Source organism: Lonchura striata, chromosome 2 (assembly GCF_050655825.1).
Source record: "Lonchura striata isolate lonStrDom1 chromosome 2, ASM5065582v1, whole genome shotgun sequence".
Lineage (NCBI taxonomy): Eukaryota > Metazoa > Chordata > Aves > Passeriformes > Estrildidae > Lonchura > Lonchura striata.
Genome location: NC_140704.1, coordinates 139003899 through 139031571, shown reverse-complemented (window position 1 = coordinate 139031571; position 27673 = coordinate 139003899). Strand labels below are relative to the sequence as shown.

The following is a 27673-nucleotide window of genomic DNA, read 5'->3' as shown; positions in this document are numbered from 1 at the left end:
ATCAGGGGGGTACACTTTCTCTGACCTTCCTTTTCTGGCTGATGAACCTATGGAAGCCCTTTCTGTTATTCTTTGCATCCCTTGCCACGTTTAAGTCCAGCTATACCTTGGCCTTCCTGACTGCATCTCCATGCAACCAGGCAGAGAGCCCATATTCTTCCCAGAATACCTGGCCCTGCTTCCATTTCTTGGGCATTTCCTTCTTGCCCTTTACATTGATCAGTAGGTCTTGACTCAGCCATGCTGCTCTCTTGCCTTCCTTTCCTGATTTCTTACACCTGGTAATCATGAGCTCTTGTGCTCTATGGAAAGCTCCTTAAAGTTCTACCAGTTCTTGTCCCTGAGGGCAGTTTCCCAGGGGGAAACCAGGGGTTTCTAATGAATAACAGAAATAGGACTGGGGGGTCCTATTGACCAGTTCCTTCACCTGCTGGAATTTCACTTTCCTAAAATTCAGGTTCTCAACTTTTCTCTTTGCCTGACCTATATCCATCAAGACTACAAACTCCACCAGTGTGTGATCAGAACAGCCCAAGTTTCCTCCAGTCTTGGTGTCACTGGTGTCAATGATCATTTGTATTAGTAACCATCAGGTACAGTACTCCTTGTCCAGTACCAATGCAAATTATCTAGACCACCCTCCCACGTGCAATAGGCCAGCAGTGTATACAAGCTAATTGCAGCTGCTTGACTGTTAAGATGGAAACTCATTACACTGCTGTAATTGTGATTGTGACATCTCATCTCTACCCTTTGTAACAGCTTTGTTATTCTGGAGTATCATTTTGAATGCTCTGTGGCCTGCTTGCTTGACAGCTTGTGGCAAGCTAAGGTAGCCTAAGACAGGAGCCTCACAGCTTCAGGCTAAATTCAGCAGAAGTGGTTTACTTCTTATGCTACAGCCAGAGAGCACAAATGTGGAGGGAAAAGAATCCAGGAAAGAGAAGGAGAGAGGAAAGAATCTAAGAAATAGAGTGAATGTGTCTTCCCCTTCTTTGGTTCTTTAGAAAAAAAATCATGAAGGTACAGACATATGGTGCCTAATTAATGCCTTTTTTAGCCAATGGGAGAAGGTAAGGCCTATTAACACATGATGATTCACTGAATGGTTTCCAGTGGCTTTTAAAATCAAGCAAAGAGTATGCATTTCTACAGTGATGTGTAGTTCAGAGACTCCTAAGCCAATGCTGCATAAAGTAGCTCAAGAAACAGAGCTTAAAAGTGTCAGCATAATGCTGTGCTGCTAATGGTCCCTGCTGAGACACACGAGTTATTAGGTCTGTCATGGTGCTGTGCAGATAGAATGTTTTCAGGTCATGAGGTACTGTGTTTGGGATGAAGAATTGTGATTTGCTCTGTGGGTGCATAGATCATCTGGGGGACTCATTCTCTTGTGGGATTTATTCCTGTCTAATTATTACAGAGTCTCACAATAACTCTGGAAGGCCACTCTGCTCAAATGCATAAATGAAGCAGCTTCCAGTACTCTGCTGCAGGCCAGATTTAATTTAATTAACTTGCAGCAGACATCTAGAGGAGTGAAGGGGGAGTGCCAAGAAGGAATATGTGAAGGAGCAATCTCCCCAGCTGCTCTCACTTGTGTGACCAGAGTGCTAGAACTAAGCTGCAGTCAACTGCACTGATTTTAAGGCTGTGCAGTGAAAGTTCTTCACAGAAAGCTTCTAGATATGTCTGCATCTTTATCTCTCATGTGCAGCAGAAGAAGGACAATAGAAGAAGGGGAATGAAAGCACAGATCTGATACTCTTTTATTTTTTTAATTGTTGCTTGTTTTTGCCTTTGTTGTCTTTTTAGAGCTTTTAGAGATAATTTGATATTTTATTTCAGGTTGGAAAACTTGGGCACCACTGATTCCTGTAGTACATTTTGCTTTACACTTCAAAGGTGAATGCAAAGAATTTCATCTTGAACCATTTGAATTCCTAGTTCATTCTGAAGAACTACAAAAATTACTGCAGATAGTGTTTGGCAAAGGAGTGGGATCCTGAGTATAGGAAAAGAGTGAGAGAAAGCAAGAATTTCTCGTGATGGACAGGACATCCCCACTCTGCACTGATGTTACATGGCATTGTAACCATTAAATATGATTAGGTTGAAATACTTTTCTGATCACAGTCTTAAAAACAAATTAGCCTAAAATGAGTAGGAGCATGTAAAGAACAATGCAATACTATGGAGGTATCTCAATACTTTTGTAAATATAAACATTGTGCACCAAATGATCAAACACAGAAGCAGTATTAATTATGATGGACACAATACAGGGCCCTTTTGTGCAATATCTTCAATCTAAAACATATTTATTTTGTGTGTCTAAACTTGTTTAGATTTTGAATGGGCCCCAAAAGTCTGTTTTAAAGTGTCCTCCACTGAGTTAGTATTTTACATCATCTTTGCTATTTAATGTGAGAGTTTATCAGTTTGTGTTTCTTTATAAACTGTGTATCAGGTAGAAGGCTACTGGGGTTCAAATGAGGCTGAGTTTATACAGCTTTACATAGCGCCTTCAAGTTTGACACTTCAGTTGTATGTAGTATGCACATCTATTTACTGTGTAGAAATATTGCAGACACAATAGCCAGCTTTTAGATCATGATTTAAGACTATTCTATTTACACAACTGTATTATCTTGGCTGTTCATATATTTGTCTATTTTAAGCCTTTTATTGGTTTCCTGTGAGCATTCCTTTGCATTCTTAGGTACATACATGTAAGTGTGATGACTTTTGCAAACCTGGTACCAAGTCAGAGGTATCTACTCACAAAGAGCAGCAGCAGCAGTCGGACACCAAAGCAGGTGCTTTACATCATGTCAGATTTATTAAAAACTTTAAGAATTTCAAACAAGGGACATGACTTGCAACTCCAACATAGCTGCTTGGGCTATCATGAACACAAAGATCACATGTATTTCCAATGACATAAATATCCCATGTTAACACCGTGTCACTTGCTAGAGTAACTCCTGATGAAAATTGCAGCCAGCACTTAAATTACTCTGCTTCTCTGTCAGATACAAACGTGAACATTTTGAATGGGTTGCCAACTGTACTTATACAGAAAGTTCAGTAGAAAGAGTACTGTAAAAACTGTCACACTCTTTTAATTCATTGCTTTTAATGTTGCACAATGAAACCTTAGCCGTTGACTAGAGGCGAGTGCCAAGCAGCTTTGATCAGATCTAGCATAGCTGCCCTGAAGCTAGATTGCATCTATACTATAGCTTCTTCAAGACTGACAAAGTTGCTACATTTATCTGCTATTTGACATGACAAATGTTTAAAGGGTTTCTAAAACAAAGCTTGTTATAAGCTACCAAAAAGATGATTAAATGCTGGCTTTTTATTTTTGCTCTGAATTTATGGACCAGATTATTTTGTTACCTCGTCATTTACCATCTGTTCCTTGTAACTTCTAAACAAGAAGAAAAAAACTTCTGTTAGGATTTGCAAAGGAAAACCACAATTTGGTGAAATATAGAGGATAATCTTAAGCCTCGCAAAACATTGTGCAGGGGATATGCACTAGAAATCAGTTTGCAACTCTGCCATATAGCACTAAGAGTGATGTATGAGTAGGACTCTGAGTGTATTTACAACAGGAAACAAGGTTTTGTATTTGATAACTGATGGCTGAAGAAATTTCTGGGCCATAAAAACCTGACAGATGAAAAATATCTACTGAGCAAGTCCTGTGTCAGGCTTCAGGTCATTGCTCTGGTTAGGCAACTGGAGTAACTGGTGGGAGGTTTCTAGCTAAAAGAAAGTACTGTGGCAAAATAAAGGGAGGTGAGTCTGAAGAAAAAGGAAGTTGTTTCAAGATCGTTACAGATTGTGTCAGTGTAATGATACAAATTACTGCCATTCTGATGCGAGGTCAGAATCAGTTTTTCATAGTCACCGAAGGTGATTCTATGTATGCTCTCTATGGGATGAATAGATGCTATCAGCTGTAATTCCCAGCACTCAGCACATGCTTATTCTGCCACCAGACTTTGTTAATCATGTCTGCAATCCAGTGCCAGCTTGAACATATGCTGCAATAATTCCTCTTTTGAGAACAAGGGACGCCAGTGGATAATGAGCCATAGACATATAAATGGAAAAATCCTGGGAGATAAGTTCATTTTTTTTCTTGCAGCTGTGGCAAGGAAAAAGAGAAGAGGATTTATTATTTCTGCAAAAGTCAGAAATAAACATGACCCAAAATACAGCATAGTGTTTTGAGGGAAGGTTTATAACATGCTGAATAGTTCTTTCAAGTGGAATTTTTTAATAATATAAGTAATTGTTCTTCAAATTTCAAGCTCTAAAAAAAAAACAGTTGTTTCGTATGTCTTTTCCAGAATAATGTTTTTTTGGGTGGAGTATGTTGTGAAATAATAATGTTTTACTTTCTCTTAGTTTTCTTCCAAACAATTTAGAGAGATAAAAGAAATTAAATTTCTTGGTGGGGAACTTTCTCCCCCTTTTATTACAGTGTCATAGGTTTACAGTATCTCAAACTGTGACACAAGATTATAAATCATTCACTTCCTAGTTCTTTGGGTAAGATGCTTATCTGGAATAGGTTGGTGTAGTTTCATAGATGAGTTGCTATTTATCTCTTACAGATATGATGAGCATGAACTTCTTGATGGTTATTGCCAAAAATCAGAAGTCCTATCAAAGCCAGCAAAGTTTAATTGTTTGCTTGGTTTAAGTGAGAAGTAAATCTATCTGTTTTGTAAATATTACTTGTTCCATGAAGTAATGAGACCTCAAAACTTAAAAGTGAATGTAAAACAGCAGCCAAAATATAACTAGAGTCCTTCTCACTTCAATGAGCAATTTTAGAACCTCTCTCTATTTCAGTGAAGGTTGTTGTCCTAGAAGAAATAATTAAAAAAACCCAAACAGTGATACGCTTTCCTCAACTGAGTATAGACTAAGAGTTTAAATAGTGTTGCTGGACTTGGAGTTATAACTGTCTGCATCAGTGCTCTTCAAAGCTGGGAGGAACATGCTTCAAAACAACCACTTAAAAATGATTATTCAATTTTAGACCATTGTTCAAGTCAGCATCTCTGTATCATCTTTCAGGGCTATTAAAGAAGGGAGTGGATCTATTGATAGGAGTTTCATTTTTCTATGTGAACCGAAATTTCATGTAGTTGGACAATTAGCTGTGTAAATTCTCTAGAATTGGTAAAGGCTTCCTGTCAGTTCAATAGCAATTGAATTGGTGCATTTACCTTTTGCTCCACTTACAGTAATTTTTCTAATTATCTTGTTCTAAGACAAAAGCAGACATAAGAGAAGGAGATGCCTTCTGAGAACAGTGTCATGTGCAAACTTTTTTCTTCTCCCTCAAGCACAAATGAGTGATTTTGGAAAGACACCTTTCTTAGGGAGTGAAACTCCAATGCTGTCCGTGTAGCAGTGCTTCAGCTGCCAAAGGAAAGGTACAAATGCCTTAAAACCTATGAGAGTATTTCTTCCTTGTGGACACCTTGAGAAAGCTCAGGTACTTCCTTCAGCAGAACTCACTAAAGTGAGAAATTTACCCTGTATCACTTGCAGGAGTTGGTATAGAAAGGTTTTTACCTCATTACCTCCTAAAACGATTTAGAGAATAAAGTAGTAGTGAGGACATTAATGGTAGTGCCCTGTATTGCTTTCTTGTGTAATTTTTGTCACCAGTTTCCTCATTTCTTAAAGCTCAGCTGCTGGAACCACCACATAATACTTTTAATGTTTTAGCTGTTTTTCCAGTCTTTATAGCTGCAGGCAAAAGTTGGAGAAAATGGACACTTTGAATGTTTCAACACCAGAAATTAAATGAAAAGCACTGGAAATTAATTATTCCATTAAAAGCCAGTGGTTTTAAATTTTACTTGCAACTGGCTTATGATTTTTGACTCAATGTGGTTGTCAAACTTTTACATGACATCAACCCCAAAGGGAACATGTTTAGAGGTAGTGTTTTTCAGTGTTTGTTAAAACACTGTCTCACTTAGGTATTAATGTGAAAACTGATTTATTTCTGTGTGAAAACATTTGGTTTTCATTTATGTATTTAATTTTACATATTTACGTAAAACCTATTCAGCAGCAAAAAATCAAGTGTTATTAGTGAAGGAACACTGCAATGCTGTATCTGGCATGCTAATTTGAGAAGATTAGAAATTCATATTCTCTATTAAGCTCTAAAAAATTAGCTAGTGCAATGCATTGTGACTGAGCAAAATAATAGCTGGTAATTTACTTCCTTGGTTCCTGTCAGCTGTTTCATTTGTCTTGAATAGGTATAATTGTGTGTCCAAAAAGAGGTTGCTCTAAACCCAGTTGTGATATAGTCAGACTTTCCAAATCCTCTATTAAGCACGGCAATTTCCTGCTTCAGATAAAAATACTTCAGTCTTCAGCTATATTTATGTTCTGCTAGTAAAACATAGCTTTTTTTTAATGTGAAAAAGAAACATTTCTTCAAAAGTGAATTGATTGAAGTTGTCCTATTTACAGCAGTGTTCACATGAGTATGGTGTTCAGCTGAGCCTAAGTTAAAATCAAAGAACTCATTTTAAAGGACTGTTGAAGGGTAGAGGTATCACCATGCTACCTCAGGTATGAGATTTGGAAAGCAAGCACTTGCTGATTGTTAACAGTTATGAGTTATCACAGAGGTCAAGTGTGAGAGGTTTCAAGCCTAAGCCTTTTTACAGAAAATGAAGTGATAATCGTTACTGCCATTAGCCATATGAGTCAGTAGTAACTCAGAGAAACATTGTTTATTCTTGGCAGAAGTTAATACTAAACAAGCCCCATAATCTCATTTTAGCTAACAAACATATTTTCCCATTAAAAGGGAGCTAAATTTTACTTATGGTGATATTACACTTCTGAAGATAAATACAAGAGGTACTTTGCCTTGTTTGGAAGTTTCGGAGTGTTTTTCTACCAAATTTATAAAGATAATGATAAAAAAAAATCAGATCTAAATCTTCCTTTCTTCATACAGTGTTTATTGCAGTCTAGCTTTATTTTGATGGAAAAATACCAGGAAATTGAGTATCTAATTGTGTATATAATAATAAAATGTAGAAACATTTTTGACTGAATGATTGTACCTCAATAGCCAACACTTATTATTCTGCTTTTATTTTTCTACTACTCAACACATTTGGCTAAGATATGGGAACTTAGATTTTGTGTGTGCTTGATTAAGTTTGGTACATATCATGGTTTTCATTTATACCTAAAGCTTACTGCTTTATCCCAAAAAGCTAAAATCCCCACATTAGAGAGACTGGGACAATAGTCATCTGTTTAGATATAATATTAATACTAAAAAAATAGTGTTTACATATAATACTAATACTAAAATGTACAAGCACAGAACTAAAAGTATTTGTGTGCTCCCAGGCTTTCTGGTATTTCCTAACTCCAGAAGATGCTTGCAGCTAGAATAATTTTAATCTTTCACTATTGGTGTTTCTTTTAATACACAACTGCTGTTGTTCAGGCTTTCAAAAATTTGTTCCATAACAATTTTGTTATTATCATGCCCTACGGAGTGCTGAGCACTTTTGAACATTTGCTGCTGAAGAGTTTTCTTTCTGAGGGACGAGTGTGTTCAAAGGTTCCTTCAGCTTTTATAAAAATGCCTTACTGACTTCTAGATGGACTTGATGCTCTAAATCCCTCAGGGGCTTGTGAAAATGTTCATCATAAAGTTAAGTCTTTTCTGCCCAGAGTAATCGTATTGCAGAGCATGCTGGGAGGTTTTTGTAGTCTAGGTTTTGTTCACACTAAACTTCAAGATTATAAAACGCTAGATTACAAATAGTCCCATAAAATCATATTCTCATGTTTTCCTCAGAAGCAGTGTCCTAATTTATGAAATGCTTCTGATTATGTTACAGTTACACGTATCAGCTCAAACAAGACAAATAACTTCGTGGTCAGGCGTGCAGAACACTCTGCAAGGAGCCCTCCCTGACTGGTTTAGAAATGGGAGTTTTAAACAGTTTGTCAATAAAAATGTTGTTGCACTATTCTTGGAATTGCTTGATATCAGTGAAAATATACACAATTTATTTTCAAGTATTTAATACCCTATTTTTGTAAGGCTTAAATCAGGGGATGGAATAGAAGAAGGACAGAGATTTTTGTGTCATATCTACCTGTGAATTAGATATAATGGTAGCACCGTATGTCTTTGAATAGAGTCTGGATATTAACCCACAGCCCTAGAATCCTAACCATGACCTCAATAATATTTATCTTTGTATATCATTGCAAAAAGTCTTTATCATGATTTCATTTATCTTACCATTATAAAGGAATGTAAAATTGTCAAAATCATGCCATAAGAACAAACTTTCTTCCAGGATTTTGGAGCTTCCAGTACTGGCTAGAAGTAGAAATTGTAGAAGCATATGAAAATATTCAAATTGTGGTTAATGGATTGTGTGTTGTTTTGTATGATTATATTGCTATTGTGCTGTGTATAATTGTGATACTTGATATACAACTATTTTTCTAAATGTCAAGATGTGGCTACTAAATAACCCTAGAACTCCAATTCTTGGTTCCTAAAATAAATGATTTTCAATGGAATAATGCAGTTTGGAGAGGAGACATAGTAGTTGCTCACACTGTGCATTTTTGTTGGGATATTTCTACTTCTGGGTATTTTTTTTTTTTTTTATTTAGCTTTCTACCACAACCACAAAAAAATTTGATATGTTTTCTTAAGTATCTTGAAGAAAAAAGAAAATTCATAGTATTTCATAATATTCCAGTCAAATAATGTATTTTTTCAATCCTGTACTGAGACAAGTTTTGGTATTCTTGTTTGATAGAGAGACTCCCCACTCAGGATGCTTGTACAGAGATAGATCCACTCTTACACAGGTGCTGGCACAGTGCATATTGAAAATCCCAATTTTGAGTATTCATGTAATTGTTGTAGCTTCACCAAAACCTCCATTTTTGAGGCTGCTGAGCTTAGCAGACATGCATAGTGACGTGAGTTTTGTGCCCTCCATAAAATAATTGCAATGTTTGATTTTAAAAGCATTATATTAAATTATTTATTACTTTTTTTGATGGATGATTACAAAAAGCATCACTTAACATAAATTCACCAAAATGCCAACATGTCAACATTTCTTCTGTCATGGTATTGGTTGTGTCTAGTGACTGCCAAGCTTCTAGCACTTTTGCACCTTCTGAAAGTATTTCTGGAGCCTTGTGTGTTTTCTTCTTCTTTCAGTTTTTGACACATTTCTTCCTGTTTAGCCATATTCTTCTCCACTTCCATGGTTTACTTTTGCTTCCTAAGCTTGAGCTTTATTTTTCTTCAATAAACAGGGGTTTCTGCTATGTACATATTTTCTGCTTACTCATTAACGCTATAATTCATTTGTTCAAATTTGCAAGCTCTTTCAATCTGTATAAAATTATTGATGTATCTAGAGTGATAATTTTTATCAGTCTGCCCAATAATTTTGGTACCACTTTGTATTTAGTAGGTAATCTAAGTGGATGGGATATATTTATCTAATCTTTAAATAAGAAATCTCAATTTATTTATGTATTTGAGCCAACAATGTGCCATAACAGCCTTTGCAGCCTAGAAGATTAATGGTGTCCTTTGTTGCATTAGGAGAAGTGTTGGCAGTGAAATGAGGGAGATCCTTCCCCTCTACTCAGCAGTGGTTGAGGACACAGCTGGAGTAGTGTGTCCACCTCTGGGTTCCCCAGTACTGGGATGCCATGGACATGCTGGAGAGAGTTCAGTGAAGATGATGAAGGGGCTGGGTTGTCTCTGCTGTGAGGAAGAGCTGAGAGCGGCAAAGCTGCTCAGCCTAGAGAGAAGGCCCAGGGGGATCTTACTGATGTGTTTAAATACCTGAAGAGAGAGTGGAAACAAGGCAATGGGCATGAACTGAAACCCAAGAAGTTCCTTCTGAATATCAGGAAACACTTTTTCACTGTGAGGAAACCAAGTGTTGGCACAGGTTGCTCGAAGAAGTTGTGGAATCTTCCACCATGGAGATGTTCCAAAGCCATTTGAACATAGTCTGGGGCAAATGGCTCTGCAAGGTCCTGCTTGAGCAGGAGATGTTGGACCAGATGACATCTCTTTTTAAGCTCAAAGTCCTTTCCAATTGCAACCATTCCCTGCTATGAATAGTTCGATTTCGAATTTGAAGTGGTAGTAAATGAATCAAAATTGTTACACTAGCTATCTTAAAAGCAGGCATATTGCCAGAGGTAAAAAAGTTAATGGCTTTTTTATTAATTACATGGTTCTCCATTAAAAAAAAAACTAGTGATGTAACATTTGCTTTCGTGCTATGTAATTTAGAGAACCTGACATTTTAGTCCACCTGACATTCTCAGTCTGTTGCTTTACCAGGGAAGGGCAATTTATATGACAAGATGACTGATGGGAAGCTGTGCACCTCACTGGAACATTGAGGGTGATTGTAGAGAAAGTTTCTGAAAATGGCAGAGTACTATGGAAAAAAATTAATGAGAACTTATGTGAGATATATAATGCCAGCAAAATGTCTGCAGTTTACTTCATGTGGCGGAAAGTAGAATGTAGTTTGTGCTATACTGTGGATGCTTTTTTTCTTACAACTGAGATATTAGCACCATTTGTGTCTTTCTTACTATCCTAAAGTAATTCCCCGATTTTATAGTCACTCTATCTCTGTCTCTTTGCTACAATAATAATAAAAACCAATATAATAAGTGACTAGAACCTAAAAAGATTCTATCTGCCTTGAAATGTCAATGCACAAACCTGAACTCTCTTAGCCACTTGGACTTTGATTTCTGAACTGATCTACATTTTAATTTCCTCAAAATAACATTTCCAAGTGAACATTTGCAGTGTTGGTGGTTGAAGCAATGGGCACTGTGCTTAAAATTCTCTTTTATAATGGTTATTAAACACACCAACATCTTCTGTGTATAGTTTCTTACTTCAAAAAGCCCAGAGGATTTGGCTGTATTATGTTCCACTGCACATCTGCAACAAACTGTTACCATTTGCATTAGCACAATAGTTGGCTGAATAGGCTGGTCTCACAACAGGATATTAACAGATGCCTTTCTCTTTTCTGACCCTATTTAATCACAGTGAAATCACACAGAAATTTTATGTTTTCTTTCCCAAGGGTGATAGAAGTGTTACTTCAGTGTGTTGTCTGACGTAGTCAGCTTATAACAGAAGTCTTAACCATTCATCTTATCAGAAATTAGTATCTCCACATGCTTTCATGTTTTGTAGCTACCATCCTGGACCAGTCTTTCCAAACTGTTGTACATGAAAACCTTATGCAAAAAATGCAATTATTTTTTATAGTAGGAAACTGCATATAACCGAAATGCAGGCACTATGTGTCTGATTTGTAAGGCATTTAAATTAGAGATAGAGTCATGCACACATTTTTGTATGACACTATGGAGCTACGAGTTTGAAGTGGCAGCATCTTGATGGCTACATGATGCTATAGGCTGGCATTACAAAATAAGTAGATTCATGACCTGTCATGTCAGGAATGGACCTGGTGTTCAGGGCATAAGATAATAAATATCCTGATTTTAGCATGAAAACACTGTTATGGTGAACTGTACCTCCACTCTTTCTTTTACTCTCTACTGGTATAATCTCATACAGCAGTTCACATTTTCCCTTCTTGTTTCTGATCTCTCATGTCTCAGGCAGTACCTGTGGGACGTGCAGGTTCAATCCATGTCTTGTGCTTTTTTAATAAGCCTAGATTTCATACATTTTCAGTTTCATGCAAAGTCAGCTATTCCTTTTGTGCAAAAAAGTTTGCCCTGATCTATTATCAGCTGAAAAATTGTAAGTCAGAGTGTCATAGTTAGATGGTCCTAACCTGATTTGCAGGATTAGCATCATGAAGTGGCAAAGAAGCTCCTGAGTGGTAGAAGGTCAGGCCACGGCTTTCACTTACAAAGGTTCTACCAGAACAAAAGTTCTCCAGCAGAAACCTCTTTCCAAGCCCTTCTGCAGTGAGTGCCTCCATATGGCCATGGACATGCCAGGCCTCATGTGTTTTAGGGAAGCTTCTTGTGAAAGGGAGTGCATGTCTTTGTCCTACTTTTATACTGTTACTGACATGTTAGTTTTGGGCTACTGCTGCAGTAGTGGTTTTGGTGGATCCTTGGTTCACCCAGAGCAGCTACTTTCATGTTTTTGTATTCTGATGCCACCAGCTAACTCTTGCAGCCCATAACATTATGCACATAGGCTTTTAAGGATTTGTGAAATTTGAGTTTCAGTGATTGTTCAAGACTTATGGCCAACATGGAATGAGCAAAATTCTGCTAGCAATAGTAACTTATATCTAAGTTGTTTGGAAGCTCAATTATGTTTCCAAGTAGTAATTCTTGTGCATAAGAAGAGAATAAATCAGTTCCTCAAAGATGACCAAAATTTCATTGCCAGATGAAATTTCAGAAGCGAATCATTTATCAAAACAATGTTTTTGAGAAATGATGAGATCAGGCTAGTTAAGTTGTTCATTATATAAATTATGGATGAAATCAATCCCATCTATTATAATTTTAAAAAAAATAAAACCCTATCTTCCCACTTAGTAATACATTGTATTGTTCAGTGTTAGTTTTAGCTTCTGTACTTGGCCTATTCATAGATCTGCAGCCCATTACAGTGGCGCCTGTTAGGGCAAATACTATGAAAGTTTTGCCAATTTTTCTATGATAAACCATGTTTTCCAGGAATTCATACTCAATCATAAAAAAATCCCTCAATGTTGAGACTTGGCTTGGAAAGTCTTGATTCATAAAAATTTCAGTTGTATGTTTATCCAGATATTTAAAAATAAATCAGTCATCTAATTTATAAAATCAGAGGTATTTAAAAATAATGTATTGTTTAAAGATCAGAGAATTGTATTTGTTGGAAAGAAATAATATTATGATCACTTAATCCAAATAGACACACTTCCTGACAATGAATAATTGATTTATTGCTCTTAACCTTACTAATCACTTTTAAATGTTTCTGTGTGTTTTGTCTGTTGGATAGATCCGTAGTTTTAAATGGTCATATTTTTTCATTATTCTAGAAATATTCAAATGTCTAAGATATTTTCCTTTGAAAAACTAGCTGTGTATCAATTAAAATCTAAATATATAAATAACTCTGTAACTTGGGGTATGATGTTAATATTCTGTCTTAATTGCATTTTAAAACTTTTTTTTTTCTAGATATCATGCTTAAAGTGCTGGTGGCAGGATTTTATAGTTTAATTAATTACATATGAATAATGACTACTGCAAATTGTGAATGTTCATCATGGAGATATGAGAGTTAATCTGCTTTGTTATTCTTATCTGGGATGTTTCCATAGTTCTGATAGTGACAAGCTTTAACACTGGCAATTTCTAACTAATAATGCAAATAATTGTTCAGATTTAAATTGCTTGTAATTGACAGACAAACTAGTGAGAATTGCTTATTCTGTAGTACAAGCATTTCTTTTCAACTGTGTGTTAGTGCTTTACATTTCCTGTTGAAATCAGGTTTGAGGAAAGAGCTATTACCTAAAGTTTATTTACACAGAAATGAGCAACAACAGAAATCACATGTTCAAAGACTGTGTATGGGGAAAGAAGTTAAAAGAAGAATAACTTGTTAGCATTAGGGAGTAAGTACTTATTTGGCTACACAGAAGGAAACTGGAAGATATTATGCATTACTGGAAAGATAATAAATTCAGACAGGATTTTGAAAGGGTTTTTGTGAAGTCAGTAAATGAGGAGAAGAAAATGCTTCCAGTCTCAGAGAGAAGGAAACTGGCTGTAATAGTGGCTTAATTGTCTCAGTAGAGAAAATAAACAATTGAGAGAACGCTTGTAACCAATTTGATAAGTATGTCACACCCTAAATGATCCAGTTGTCATCCACTATTAATCTTACAGGACAGTTTAAATCAACATATGGAATAGATTGTGATGATTGTGCTGGCCAAGAAATGAGTATTTGCTGACATGATGAAATAATTAGTGTTTGGTAGAGATCAGTCATACCTCAATGTGAAGAGCTGATAATCACTTAGCTGAGCTTGGTCCAAATTAATAGTTCCTTTCAGCACTTAAAACGATATCAGCCAGTCCAAGTATGCAGCCAAAGCCATACATTTGTGTTAATTTTCTTTCTAGTAGCTGGTACAGTGCTTGGATTTAGGATGAGAATGATGTTGATAACACACTTATGTGCTGGCTGTTGCTGAACAGTGCTTACACTAAGGTGAGGACTTAGCTTCTCATGATATCCTGCCAGCAAGAGGTTGGAGGGGGCACAAAAAGCTGGGAGGGGACACAGCCAGGGTAGCTGACCCCACCTGAACAAAGGGATATCCCAGACCATATGGCATCATGCTGAACAACAAAACTGGGATGAATTGGTTGGGGGCTAGCAGCTGCTTCTCAGGGACTGGCTGGGAAATTGCACTATGCATCACTTCTTTTCTGTATTCCATCTCATCATGGCTGTTGATGTTGTTATTGTTATTTTCCCTTCCTTTTCTATCCTATGAAATTGTCCTTATCACAATCCATGAATGTTACCTTTTTTCCAATTCTTCTCCCCCACCCAGCTAAGAGGACACAGCAAATGGGTGTGCAGTGTTTAGCTGCTTGTTGGGTTAAACCACAGCTTGCATGTCTGGTTTTTAGGACCATGTATTCCAGCCCAGGCATTTATCACTCATGCATCTAATCTGTAAAAATTGTTCAGCTTGAAAAACTGTTGTAAATTTGAAGTTAGTGAAGTCTCAAGGGTTCAGGTAGATGTTTCATCCTCTCTTAATCTTTTGCAAAGAACAGACAAACAGGAAGGCAGCATTCTTGGAAGACAGTTGGCACAAGAAACATGCCCGGAAACCTGCTAATGTTTCAGGACAGTGTTCAAACTTGTGCTCTTGCTCTGTTTATTTTCATATAAGCATAGAATGGTTTGGATTGGCAGGAACCTTAATGACCCTCTAGTTCCAACCCTCCTGCCATGGCCAGGGATGCCACCCACCACACTAGGTTACTATTTTTTTTCATAAAGTGTAGCACTTGCAGCTGGCCACCAGTTCAGGTGGTTTGTGTTGTTGTACTGTATTCCAGTCTCTGACAGCCAGCCTCATTCTGTACTGGTGGAAGTACCTCTGGTGCAGAAAGAATTATTAGCATCAGGAATTTCTAATTAAAAAAAAAAAAATTAGATCTTTAACAGTTTCAGTATTTAAGCTAATACCGTCACAAAATAATAAAGGCAAGATCTCACATACATTAGAAGCTCACCAAAGTAGCCATAAGAATCTGATGATGTGGAGCTGGAATAGCACATGCATTTATATTTTTCATATGGTTAATTAAACCCATAGAATCATTCTGTACATACTAGGGTTTTATTGGTATTAGAATAAAGAATTTCTTTTTTTTTAAAAAATGAAACTGATAATTACTTCTCTCTGTGCTTCTAATCAACAGTCTTTGATGTACATCTGTTTTTTAAGCACATGTGTACTGTAACTTCCAGTCAGGAAAAGCCTTTTATGGCAAGTAGCCTTTAAGCTACATTCTGTGTTTATTTCATGTATTCTTTTTCCTTTTCTTCTTAAGAAAGTATCCACATATTTTCCTTCAACTTTTAGTTTAATTTTCAGTGAATGTATACTTTAAAACATTTTATTCAAGAAAAACTTGTTTTTCAATTTAGTTTTGACATGTTCTTTAAACTGATGGTAGAGGTTATAGTACTGTCTTTCTTGCAGATATATCTCAGAATAAGAAGAGAACCTATTTGTCCAATCCACATGTATTATTGGACAAAATGTTATATTGCTTCTTATATCATATGGTGCCAAATGTGTCTCCAGCTGCTGTGTATATGAGGGGAATCTGAGAGGAAAGACAGCCAGCTGTGGTGCTGAGAGCATCTACAGTGCTAGGCTGCTGCAACTGAGATGCTGCAGACCATTTATTGATTCCCCTAGCAAATCAGTCTCTTACCTCTGGAAGGGGAAAAAAGCCATTTTTTAGTTGTGTTTCTCAGGTCAGTCCTGTATGTAAAAAATACTTGTAAGTGCAATGTGCTTAAACACTGATGCACTTAGGGTTGAAATACATATTCATTATTTAGCATATTTAAGCATGTGAATAGCTCGTGTGGATAAATTTATTGTCATGGTCTTATTTCAGTTTAATGAAAAAAGGTTCAGATAAGCCTTTGTTCAGTTCTGGGTGGTTGCTGTACGTGAGGCCCGCACTGCCCTGCTGTAGGTGCTCCTGTCCGGAGCAGGGACATGGGAGTGCACAGCTGTCTGGAGAGGGGACATGGGAGTGCACAGCTGTCCAGAGCAGGGACATGGGAGTGCACAGCTGTATGGAGAAGGGACATGGGAATGCACAGCTGTCCAGAGAAGGGACATGGGAGTGCACAGCTGTCCAGAGAAGGGACATGGGAATGCACAGCTGTCCAGAGAAGGGACATGGGAGTGCACAGCTGTCCAGAGCAGGGACATGGGAGTGCACAGCTGTATGGAGAGGGGACATGGGATTGCACAGCTGTATGGAGAGGGGACATAGGAGTGCACAGCTGTCCAGAGAAGGGACATGGGAATGCACAGCTGTATGGAGAAGGGACATGGGAGTGCACAGCTGTATGGAGAAGGGACATGGGAGTGCACAGCTGTCCATCTAGTCTCCAGCAGCATGGATGGAGCTGAGCCCTCCTGCAGGCACACTTTGCTTCCATGGGCTGACAATTTTATTACTCCCTCTTCTGCCTGCAAAGTTGTGAGTAATAGTTGCTGGGTTGGTGGGCACTGAGGAGGAGCTCAAACAAAAATGTGCCCAGCAGCTGCAGCTGGATTCAGAAAAGTGCCATTCCCTGTAATTGTAGTAACACTGATTTCATTCTGAAAATATACTCAAGTCATGTTTCTAATGTTTTTTCTTAGACATACATTTCAGTAGTGAAGATAAATAACAGACTTGGGCTCTGTGGCACTGCCCTGAGAGATCACATTTTGCTTATTGCAGCTTCTGATATGAAAGGTGTTAAAGGCATATAGTTAAGTCCAGCCCAGGTTGTTTTGGTATTCTTTCTTTGGTGTTGTCATGCCATTAGAAGTGTCTAATCAAGCAAAATTACTTTAACATAGAATTCTTTTTGTGAGACTAAGCCTGTATATTTATATATTAAAAGCTTCTGCAAGGTTTGTTCCTTTTGGATTAATATTTGCAGCTGTAAAATGAAGCTAACAAGCATCACAGGAGTCATGTCCAGATCTACCTACTGCACTTGAATGTGTTCACACTTCAACCGTTAACAGACCTATTGAATTTTCTTTATCTTTACCACAAAATAAAATTAAAACATTTGCTGGCTGGATATCTAGGAAAAAGTGGTGATGGCCTCTAGATAAATCTGTAAGCATTACTTAATCTTTTAGTCAGTTATATAAACATCTTCTAGAAGAAGAAATCATTTGAGGATAATGGGAAACTGTACTATAGGGTAGACCCAAAGTAAAATGTAGGTTACTTAGTAATAAAATCACAGTTACTTTTCATATAGTTAAATATAAAGTTATTCTGGAGAATCAAAGAGTTGTAGAACTAGGAAAACATAGCTGCAGGATGAGGAATGGTGACCAAAAAACAGTGTTTCTCAAAAGAAATCATTTGAGTCCACTACAATATATAGAGAAAAATTTCAAATGCAATCCCTTTCTGTATAACTTTAGTAATAAGGAAGAAGCAAAATAAATAAATTTCAGAATTTTGCCATCCAAACTGAGACCTGTATTTCATATAAGATATTGGAAAAACAGTTCAGTTGGAAACTGCAGGTACAAGTAGAAAGAATTAGATGAGGACTACAAAAAAACTTTTAAGAAAGGTGCACAAAATCTTCTCAAACATTTATGGATGGACAAACATTTATGTACAGTCTGATCTAGGACAGAAAGGAATAATGAGAAATAACTCCTGCGTAATAAAATTCAAGCTAGGAATTGGACAAAAATTCTGGTACTGGAATGATTAACTGTTGGAACAGTTACCAAAGTATTGGACCCTCCATCTCCTCTTGCCTTTGGATTTCGATTGGACAAATTTCTTCAACAGCATATGAAACTAATGTTTCATTTCTTGTGTTTATGTAAGAAATCCCACTAAAGGTTCTCTTTATCCCAATTCTCATTTGTAATCACTGCATCATCTTAAATTTTAAGCAATAAAACATGCTTCCTATCATATTAATATAAAGTGTAGGCATTCTAAAAGAGACAAATATTATCTCATTTGCCTATGTATTTGTTATTTATTTCACAGACTTTGAAAAGGTATGCAGGTATGAATTATTAGGGCCTCATAGTCTTGGGAAAGTGCTTCTAATTAAGCCAGCAAGAAGCCTACTGTAACACATTTAGGGATAAAGCCCTCAACTCCGAACATCCTGTAACTCCTGACTGGCCACAGTTCAAGGACAGTCACTATCTCTAGGGTATTTCACTGAAGTTGCTGGGGTCTGCACTGCATTGAGGGCACAGGTTGGGACACATCCATATTGTTCAGCTCAGAGCTCCCAAGCCAGGGAGATGCCTGCAGGAGCAGCCCTGGTCTGCTCTGCCTCTCTGGGAAGGACAGGGCTGCTCCAGATCAAAGTCCAGACAATTCAGGCAGGCTCTGGAGATGTTCTCTAGCACTGTTGAATTTAAGAATGCAGTCCTAGCATTACTACAAAGAAGTCTGTGGCCACAGTGTGTGGGATGTACAGGTAAAGGGAAGTCCTCAATGCTAAATTTGGATCACTGGCCTGATCAAACATCTGTGGGGAAGGGAAAGGTGTGTGCTGTATTCAGTGGTGGAGTTCCAGCTACACAGAGACTGCCTGACCAAATTTGGGCGGGCACTGGAACATCCTGAGCACCCTGACAATGTAAATCCAGAGAGGGCCAGGGAGCAGTGCAGGTGCAGCAGCTCACCTGGTACACTCTCCACTGCATGCAAAGAATGGGGCAATGATTTTACACCATATTAAAAGAATACATTCATACTCACTTTCAGTTATTATTCAGAAGGAGTGTTCCTGCTGGACTATACTTTACTTTGATGTCAGGTTTTTAATTTAGCCTTCTCCTGAATATCTATAGGATTTACTGTGCAATACTTAAGGAGGGGCATGAGTGATAATAAAAATAATTCCTGAGCTGTTTCAGTTATAAAAAAGGACTACAATAAAATAAATAAAATAAATAAAATAAATAAAATAAATAAAATAAATAAAATAAATAAAATAAATAAAATAAATAAAATAAAAAGATCCTGAAACAAATATATTCCTCAGTTCTTGACCTGAATCCTTGAAGGGAATTTAAAAAGGACTAACTCTTCATAACTAAATAGTATTCCACAGAAGAAAATATATCTCTAAGAAAAAATTAGCTTCTCAGTATAATTTTCCTCTCTGTAAGAAACCCTTAATTGAATAAAATGCAATTTCCAGTATGAAATTAAACCTTGGGGTGCCAAAAATAAATGTTGATTCAATAAAATTCATTTTTTATTCCCAATATGATGAGATAAACATAAAATTAATTAAATTCACTTGAAAACAGGAAGAAAAATAAAATAATCCATTTTGAAATAGTGAGAAGAAGGAGTTTAAAGTCAGATTAATATCCAGTCAATCCTAGAGAAGTTCAAGCCAATTAGTTTTTAGCTATATATTTTGCCTGTAGGGTTAGAATGTATTTACATGTGTATGCATACTCTTGACAGTGTATACATTTTTTTATTATTATTTTGAAATTTGATTTATATTTCTCTGTAAAAGGAGGGAAAATAAATAAACCTGAACATTCCATTGTAAATATTTGGCTTGGCTGTGCTTGCAAAGTATCTGATCTGACATGGTGTTTATTAAGATAAGAATAGTGAGTCCTCTGCATGCAACTGATATTCGTATTGTTTGAATACTGAGCTAAATTTACATTAGGCAAACATTTCGGTTGCAGTGGAGACTCACCTGTTTTCATGGGACTGTGACTGACAGGGCAGTGGAGCCCAACATTTGAGCATCTGTGTATTCAGTTAAACATGGGGTCTTCTATGAGAGTTCTATAGTTTGCATGTTCCCTTGAGTTCACTGGTTTTCCTCTTCGCTGAGAGTGCTTACTCTTGCTTTCTTTTAAGAATATGTTTTTGAATTTTTAGTCTTTCACTTTCCGTATTCTTTCTTGAATATATACCTCTACAAATAAATAATAATATTCCTTGAAATGTTGGGAGTGCAAGCCAGTTTTCAGTTCGTCTCTCACTGCCATCTACTGTATATGCTGGAAAACTGCACTGTGGAAAATGCATTGCATTTCAGCTGTGTAAGATGCCTCTTTTCCCAGTTAATTTGCCCTAAAGTTGAGGGAAAAAACTCCTGAACTTCCAATAGGCTGTGACATGTGAATTCATTCTTTGTTTAGGAATCAGTATTTCATAAACAGATGACAATGTCTGATTACACCATATTGTCCAGAAAGAAAGAACATCAGGTTAGATAGTATTGCTTAGTTAGTTTGTTTTCAGGCCAGATGAAAAATAGATGGGTAGTTCTGGAGAAAAAAGAATACCTCACTTTGCTTATTCTTGTCCTAAGTAGTAATAATTTTGATTTCTTAATTGATATATCAAAACAAAAGTCTAGCAGGATTTCAATGCAGGAACTTGAGATATTTTGGTATTTCTTTTAGTTGAAGAATTAGTCTTTGAATCTTTTAAATTAGCTGTCATTACAGTAGCTGATGTCTATTGTATGCAAATATCAAGTATATGCAACACTAAGTGCTGGTTGGGACAGTTACAATAATTTATCTAAAGTTGTGACATTATTAAGTTGAAAATAAACTAGCAGGATTCTGGGTGTCAGGAGCTGAGTAAGATATATCACTTGATCAGCTTTGCACTGAGTGATTTTGTAATGGTTTGTGTAGAAATTGCAAGGTTTATTCAAGACAGAAGTTTTTCTGATTTCTTCAGCAAAGCTGACATCAAATAGGAAAGAATGCATACAAAACATCAGACTGTGTTTGCATAAGTGAATTCCACTTCTTAGTCTATTATTAATTTCATTAGGCTGGGAATATACCATTAGTTACCAGTATTACACCAAAAAGAATAAAAGAAGGCCAGTAAGCTTGCAAAGTCAGGCATTTCAAAGCTGAAGTGCCTTCATTTGCTTCTTATTTTTATCTGTTTTGATGATGGCTATAATTATGTTATGATTTTTTTGTATTCTTACTCAGTAATTGTTCTAATACCTCATTTGCTGAACATTATTTAACCCTTGCAAATGAAGAAAGAATGATTAAAGAATTCCTTGATTTTTGTGGTGTCCATTGTTGCCATGTTTCAGTGCTTTGCAAATGTTTATTAACCCACCTTTACACATTCTGGCCTTTGGGGATTTGAAATGGTACTGTGAGCAGCTGATGTACTCTGTGTGATCATTCCATCCCTTCTGGTGTCCTCAGAGGCAAATACCTGTTCACAAGACTTTGTCAAATGATATCAGAAATTCACCCAAGAAAATGAGGAAGTGGTTTCTAACACTTGATCCTTTCTGGTTCATCTCCTGAATCTTATTTCTTTTCCTCTTGAAGCTTATTTCTTTTCCTCTGTCACCATCCAAGACGAAATGTCTTTCACTCCTTGTCCAAAAAGATATTTTACTTTGGCTGATTTCCTCCAAATCATATTCCTCCTAAAGCACATATCAAGCAGAGCAAATTTCAGCCTACATGTTATGGCATTAAAAAAATCCACAACCACAAACTAGCTTAGGAAAACTGTCGTGAATTCACTAGCAGGTGAGGTTGATAGGGATACACATGGGTTGTGGTTTGCAAAGTAATTAAAGCTCTGTATGTCTCCTTCTCGTGGGCCACTTGTCAGTGTTAGTTGGTAAATCATGCTTTAGGAGGAGGATGACTCTGTAGCAGTGAGGATTTTTTTTTTTTTTAAATTGAGTGTGTTTATAAGATTTCTTAACAATTTTTCTGGCAGTTTCAGTATCCAAAATTTTTAACTGAAAGCCCTGGGAAAGAAATTATTTCTGGGGAATAATTTCTGGACCGAATTCTTTATTTGCTTGGTTTGGATTTTTGCAGTCAGTGTTTATATGTTGCTTGATGTGTGGTGCAAATGAGGCATCTGTGGGTCTGTGCATGACCACTGTTCTGCCAGAGGGGCTCCTCCAGAAGCTGACATGAGGAATGGCTGAGGCTGCTGGGGGTATTTCCCTTGGAGAAGGGAGGATCAGGGGAGACCTCATCGCTCTCTGCAAGTACCTGAAGGGAGGCTGGAGCCAGGTAGAGGTCGGGCTCTTCTCCCAGGCAGCAGGTGACAGGATTAGAAGACATCACCTCAAGCTGTGCCAGGTGGGGTTCAGGCTGGACATCAGAAATAATTTATTCACAGAAAGTGTTGCTAAACCAGGGAAGTGGTGGGGTCACCATTCCTGGAAGTGTTGAAAAGACAGGACATGGCACTTAGTCTAGCTGGCAAGATGGTGATTGATTGGACTGTGTTTTAGAGTCTTTTCCAACCTAAATGGTTCTGTGATTGTGACATGGTTTAGTGGCAAACATGGTGGTGGTGCTTTATTGATGCTTGGAGATCTTAGATGATCTTTCCAACCTTAATAATTCTATTACATGATTTTGTGACCTGCCGTCTTTCTCTTGAGTTGATCTCATTGACCAGTAAATCATTAAGTATCTATCATCTTTCCACTGCTGTTGTTAGTTCCCTGATATCCTTCCGTGGTATGTCTTGATAATAACTTTTCTAGCTTTCCACATGGATGAAATGCTGCCACACGTGAGGTCTGTGGTAGAACTGTGGCTGTAGGAGCATGATGTACAAACGTGCAGCATTTAGCTCCTTAAAGGACAAGTGAAAAGGAAGAAAAAAACTAAAAGTTGTATTTAGCAGAGTCTGCTCTTATCTTAAGATTCCCCTGTGCTAATAGTGAAAATTCTGTGTATGAAAATCCAAGGAAGGGAAACAGGCCCACTCATGTAAATCCCATCATTTACTCATCATCAATAGAAGAGAAAAATGTTTTAAATAAGGAAGGGAGTATTAAGCATTATGGTAGCTCTAGTATGATGATTTGTATTTAAGACTGCTGAAATTACACTGTGAAATAAAACTGCAGATGGTCGCTTTTGTTTTTCCCGTTTATTAAATGTTTTAAATTTGCTGCCCTCGTGTGGCTGTATGGTCTGCTTTCTTGCTGAAACTCCCAGTGGACAGGATTCCTTAGGACAGCAGTACGTGCAGCAGTGTTTGCACACCAGATGAAGGACACAGCTCAGACACTGAGTCTGACGGGCTGAGTCAAGAATCTCAAGAAATGTGGCTGGGAGTCCCTGTTTAACTCTGGGGGGCCAGGACTGCCCTGGGTGTTAGGAATCTGCTGCCCAAATTCTGTCTGGAGACAGCTGCCTTTGCAGCTGTCAGAAGGTGATGAAGGCTCCTTCTGAACCAGGTAGTGTGTATCCCCAACTAACCAGGTGGGTCCATGCAGAAGGAATACACTATTGCAGTATCTCCAAGCATCTTTCAACTTGGGGTATGAGACAAATCAGAAAACTGAGCACAAGTGCATGAGTTGTAGGAGGAACACTGATAAAATGGTACAAAAGCAACATAAAATGAAGAAAAATAACCCAGCAAAATCCAGCTTAAGGTTGTTTTTGGTTTGTTTTTTTTTTGGTAGCTGTTATTCTTTGGTGTACAGACAATTGCTGGGTGTATTAGCATAAATAATATTTTTTCAGGAATTCATGTTATACTTACATTATAACCTATATGTTATTGGACCATTACATATATGTTGCCATTAAAATACATGGTTAGCTAATTATAATATTTCATTGCATAGCACATTACTTGCCTAGCTACCTATCAGAACTAAGTGGTCCAAGCAAAAGTTTAATTAATAATACTGTAAAGACACCACCCATTGGGATAAATTACTTAAAAAATAAAGACTTACTCATTGGTAATTTATAAATCAAATTGCAAAACTGAATTTTTAAAAATTGGAATAAAGAGTTTAAATTAATGGCTTTAACAGTATTGCTTCTACAGAAATAACCTGCGCAGAAATGTGAGATAAAGAATGATCGATTGGGCTTTCAGGGCTTTTTTTTGGTAGGTAGTTGAACACTGAATTCAGCTACATTTCACATCTCTCTTGGGCCCTATACATTTCAGTTGATACATATGACTTTACAGAAAATTAAACAAATTATGTAAATCATGTTCAGAGCTGACTTTGATAACAGAAATTGAGGAGCCTGTTTTTAGACAGTCAGAGATAAAAAACGCTTTCCAAGGAAAAGCTAGTTAGCTAGTTAGTATGCAAGGGAAAAGACAGTCAAAAAAATATAAGAATACAGTAACCTGAATAGTGCTAAAATATCCTGCTCCTTGTACAAATTATTTATATTTGCTCCCCTTGCTGCTAGCAACGATGTCTTTAAAAAACAAACAAAAAACAAAGACAGCAGTCATAGAACAAAGATTGAAGATGAGGCTTGATCTGGAGACCTATAACCTGGAAAGCAGAAACAAGGTGCACTGCATCTGCCAGATGACAAGCAGCTGAACATCTTTCCACAAGGAAGGATGTAATGTCACTTAAAAGATCAGGGCTGACTGGATTCTAGGCAGTTGCAATGGATTGTTTGCTTGCTTGTATACTTCTTCTGATCAGGAGAGGTTTGTAAAGTAATTGGATCAGAGTTAATATCTCAGATATTCACAAACCATAGAATGGTTTGGGTTGGAAGGGACCTTAAATCATCTACTTCCAAACCCCCTGCCCTGGGCAGGGACACCTTCCGCTAGACTGGGTTGCTCAAAGCCTCATCCATTCATTGCTGTGAACACTTCCAGGGTTGGGGCAGGCACAATTTCTCTGGGCAACCTGTTCCAGTGCCTCACTACCCTCACAGTAAAGAATTCCTTCCTGATATCTAATGTTAACCAACCTTCCTTCAGTTTAAAGCTATTTTTTCCTGCCCTATCATCACAGCCCTTCCTTGTAAGAAATCCCTCTCCAGTTCTCTTGTATTGTCCCTTTATGTTCTGTACAAAAATATTACAGCCTGTTTTTGATTGTGATAAAACCCCTCTAAAGAAGCAGAGTCCTTTCACTCACTCTCCTCATTTACTTCAGTCAGGAATTACCTTTTTTATGTGCCACAGCAGGTTCTGGTCTGTAATACAGTGCTGCTAAAAAAATTCTACTCCTTTTCAACTGCATGCCACAGAGAAGCATGGCAGAGCCCTGCTGCTTCCTGTGGAGAGAGGAGCTTGGGCTCAGGGCTCTTGCTCTGGGCAGCAGGGATGGAGCGTGGCAAGGTGTGAGGAGCACAGCCTGCACACGGGCTTGAACACACCTGCCCCGACACAGCACAGGCAGCTCTGCCATCCTGCCCCAGGGGAGTCTCCTCTCTGGGCGGTCAGGGAGGGACAGCTTGGCTCACAGATCCTCTCACAGCACAAACGTCATGGCCTTCAAAAGATGTCTGTAGCAAGATATTCAGGAGGTGCTTCTGTTCACTGTGCTTCTGCTGATAAAGTGAACAATGTAATTGAAATGTGCAGTTAATAGAAGTTGTTGTGCATGGGGACTTCAACATCATACTTTGTTTGAACTCTAGTCTTCATAATCAGTTTTTTTCTTGCTAATCTCTAATCTCTGTTACATTTTACTAACAGTATGGGAACTGATGTTTACCCAAGAAATACCTTTTATATTCAGTTTTCTGGTTGAAATGACATTTGGAATTTGAGACTCTTAGCATCACCAAATCATCTGGATTTTCTCTCTGTGGTTTAATATTGTCCTGAAAATAATGAAACGTAATCTGTACAACAATTGAGATATAGTGAGCAGCCAAAGAGCTCCTATCAGAAGAACAAACTATCATTTATCAGGGGCTCAGGGATGCTGCCTCTGCATGGATAGCTAATCCACAGCACAGGTAGGAGTTAATTTGCCTTTGGTATGCCTTGGAATAGAAAAGCAGGGTGGGAGGCAAGTGCTGCAGAGCAGCAGAAGCATTGCAAAGTGCTTGTTGCACAGTGACATCAAATCATTGAGCTCCAGTCCCATTAATTTCTATTTTAAGCATATCATATGGGGAGTGTGCTGGCAATTTGGTTTGATGTTTGTGTTGCAGGAGCTACTTTCTAAGGCTTAAACAGCGATATCAACTATATTGTGTGTCATTTTATCAGCTCAACTCACAGTTTTTTAGAGGAAAAATAATAGGATCTTTCACTACCTTAAACTTAAAGTAAGCAATTAATCAAGTTTTCTGGAGGACATAATAAAGAAACTAGATGAGACACTGACTGAAATTTAAATTTCTTTTACTTATTGGTCTGTTTAGTGAAAAACTCCAGAAGGTAAGATCACTGAACAAACTGGGTAGGAAATTTTCAGTAAAAGCTCCTGTTGATTCTGCTGGTCTTGTAAAAATCAATTGACCAGCAGAACTGGTCACTTTTCTCATATTATTTTCCCTCATCTACTCCTACTTAATAAACATTTCAAAGATTTGGATAAAAAATTTAGCATATTGAAAGTGCAGGTTAGAATACAGTGTTGAACAATAAATTCATGCAAGTTCTGATGCCTTAAAATATACCAACCAGTAGAATTGCATAAAAAAATTATATTGAAATTTCTGTAATTCAAACCACCGTATTGTAATGCCACTTTGTGTCAAGTGTTCCTTCCCTCTGACCTCATTAGGCGTGCCTTGTCATTAGATACACTGTTACTAAAGAGTTTTAACTTAAAAGCTGCTTTGATTAATGCTTGGTTGGACTGAGGATTTATTGTGTAGGATTAACTAGATTTAAAAATGGCAAAACGCCATTAGTAACTTTAGTGCCAGACTTTAATGAGAAGCAGAAGTAAACTCCAAGGGCCATTATGATTTTTAATATGGACTAAACTTATGTGCTCGTTACCCTAATGTCCCGTCCTATTTTATATACAGGTACTCCAATAATTCCTAGAGAATAGTAGCCTAGAAAGTGTATTGCAAATGTGTAACATGATGTACATATTTTTAATGAATCATATTTTTTTATAATTTTATTATCAGATTTATTCAGTATTATTATCAAATAGAGGAAAACTCTTTGCATTGGTTTGGGCCTTTTTAAGTAAGAAACAATATGGAAGTAAGACAAAACTAGACTGGCAAACATTTTTCCCAATAAATAATGTACTGACAGTGTTGATGAAAAATGCATTTTCACATTTTTGTGTAATCTGCTAATCGAATTTCTTATTACTGTCTTCTTAAGTTCATTAAGTGCTCCTGAAAGTTTCTAAAGTTGACATTTCTAGAGTTTAATAACCTTATTTTTTACTATTGATCACGTATTTTAGTATATGATACTGCCAAGAAAATCCAGACCATTCTCACATCTGACAACATTTGGTCGTCTCCTTAAATCCTACTAGACTTGATAGGATTTAAGCGTATACTTAAAAGGTAATGCACTGCTG

General features: G+C 37.2%; 1 protein-coding gene across 1 annotated transcript in view; it reads left to right on the top strand.

Annotated features, from left to right (window-relative positions):
- Nucleotides 1-27673, top strand: part of RSPO2 (R-spondin 2) — a 99072-nt gene that overhangs the window by 68502 nt on the left and 2897 nt on the right. The gene's annotated exons all lie outside the window — the stretch shown is intronic.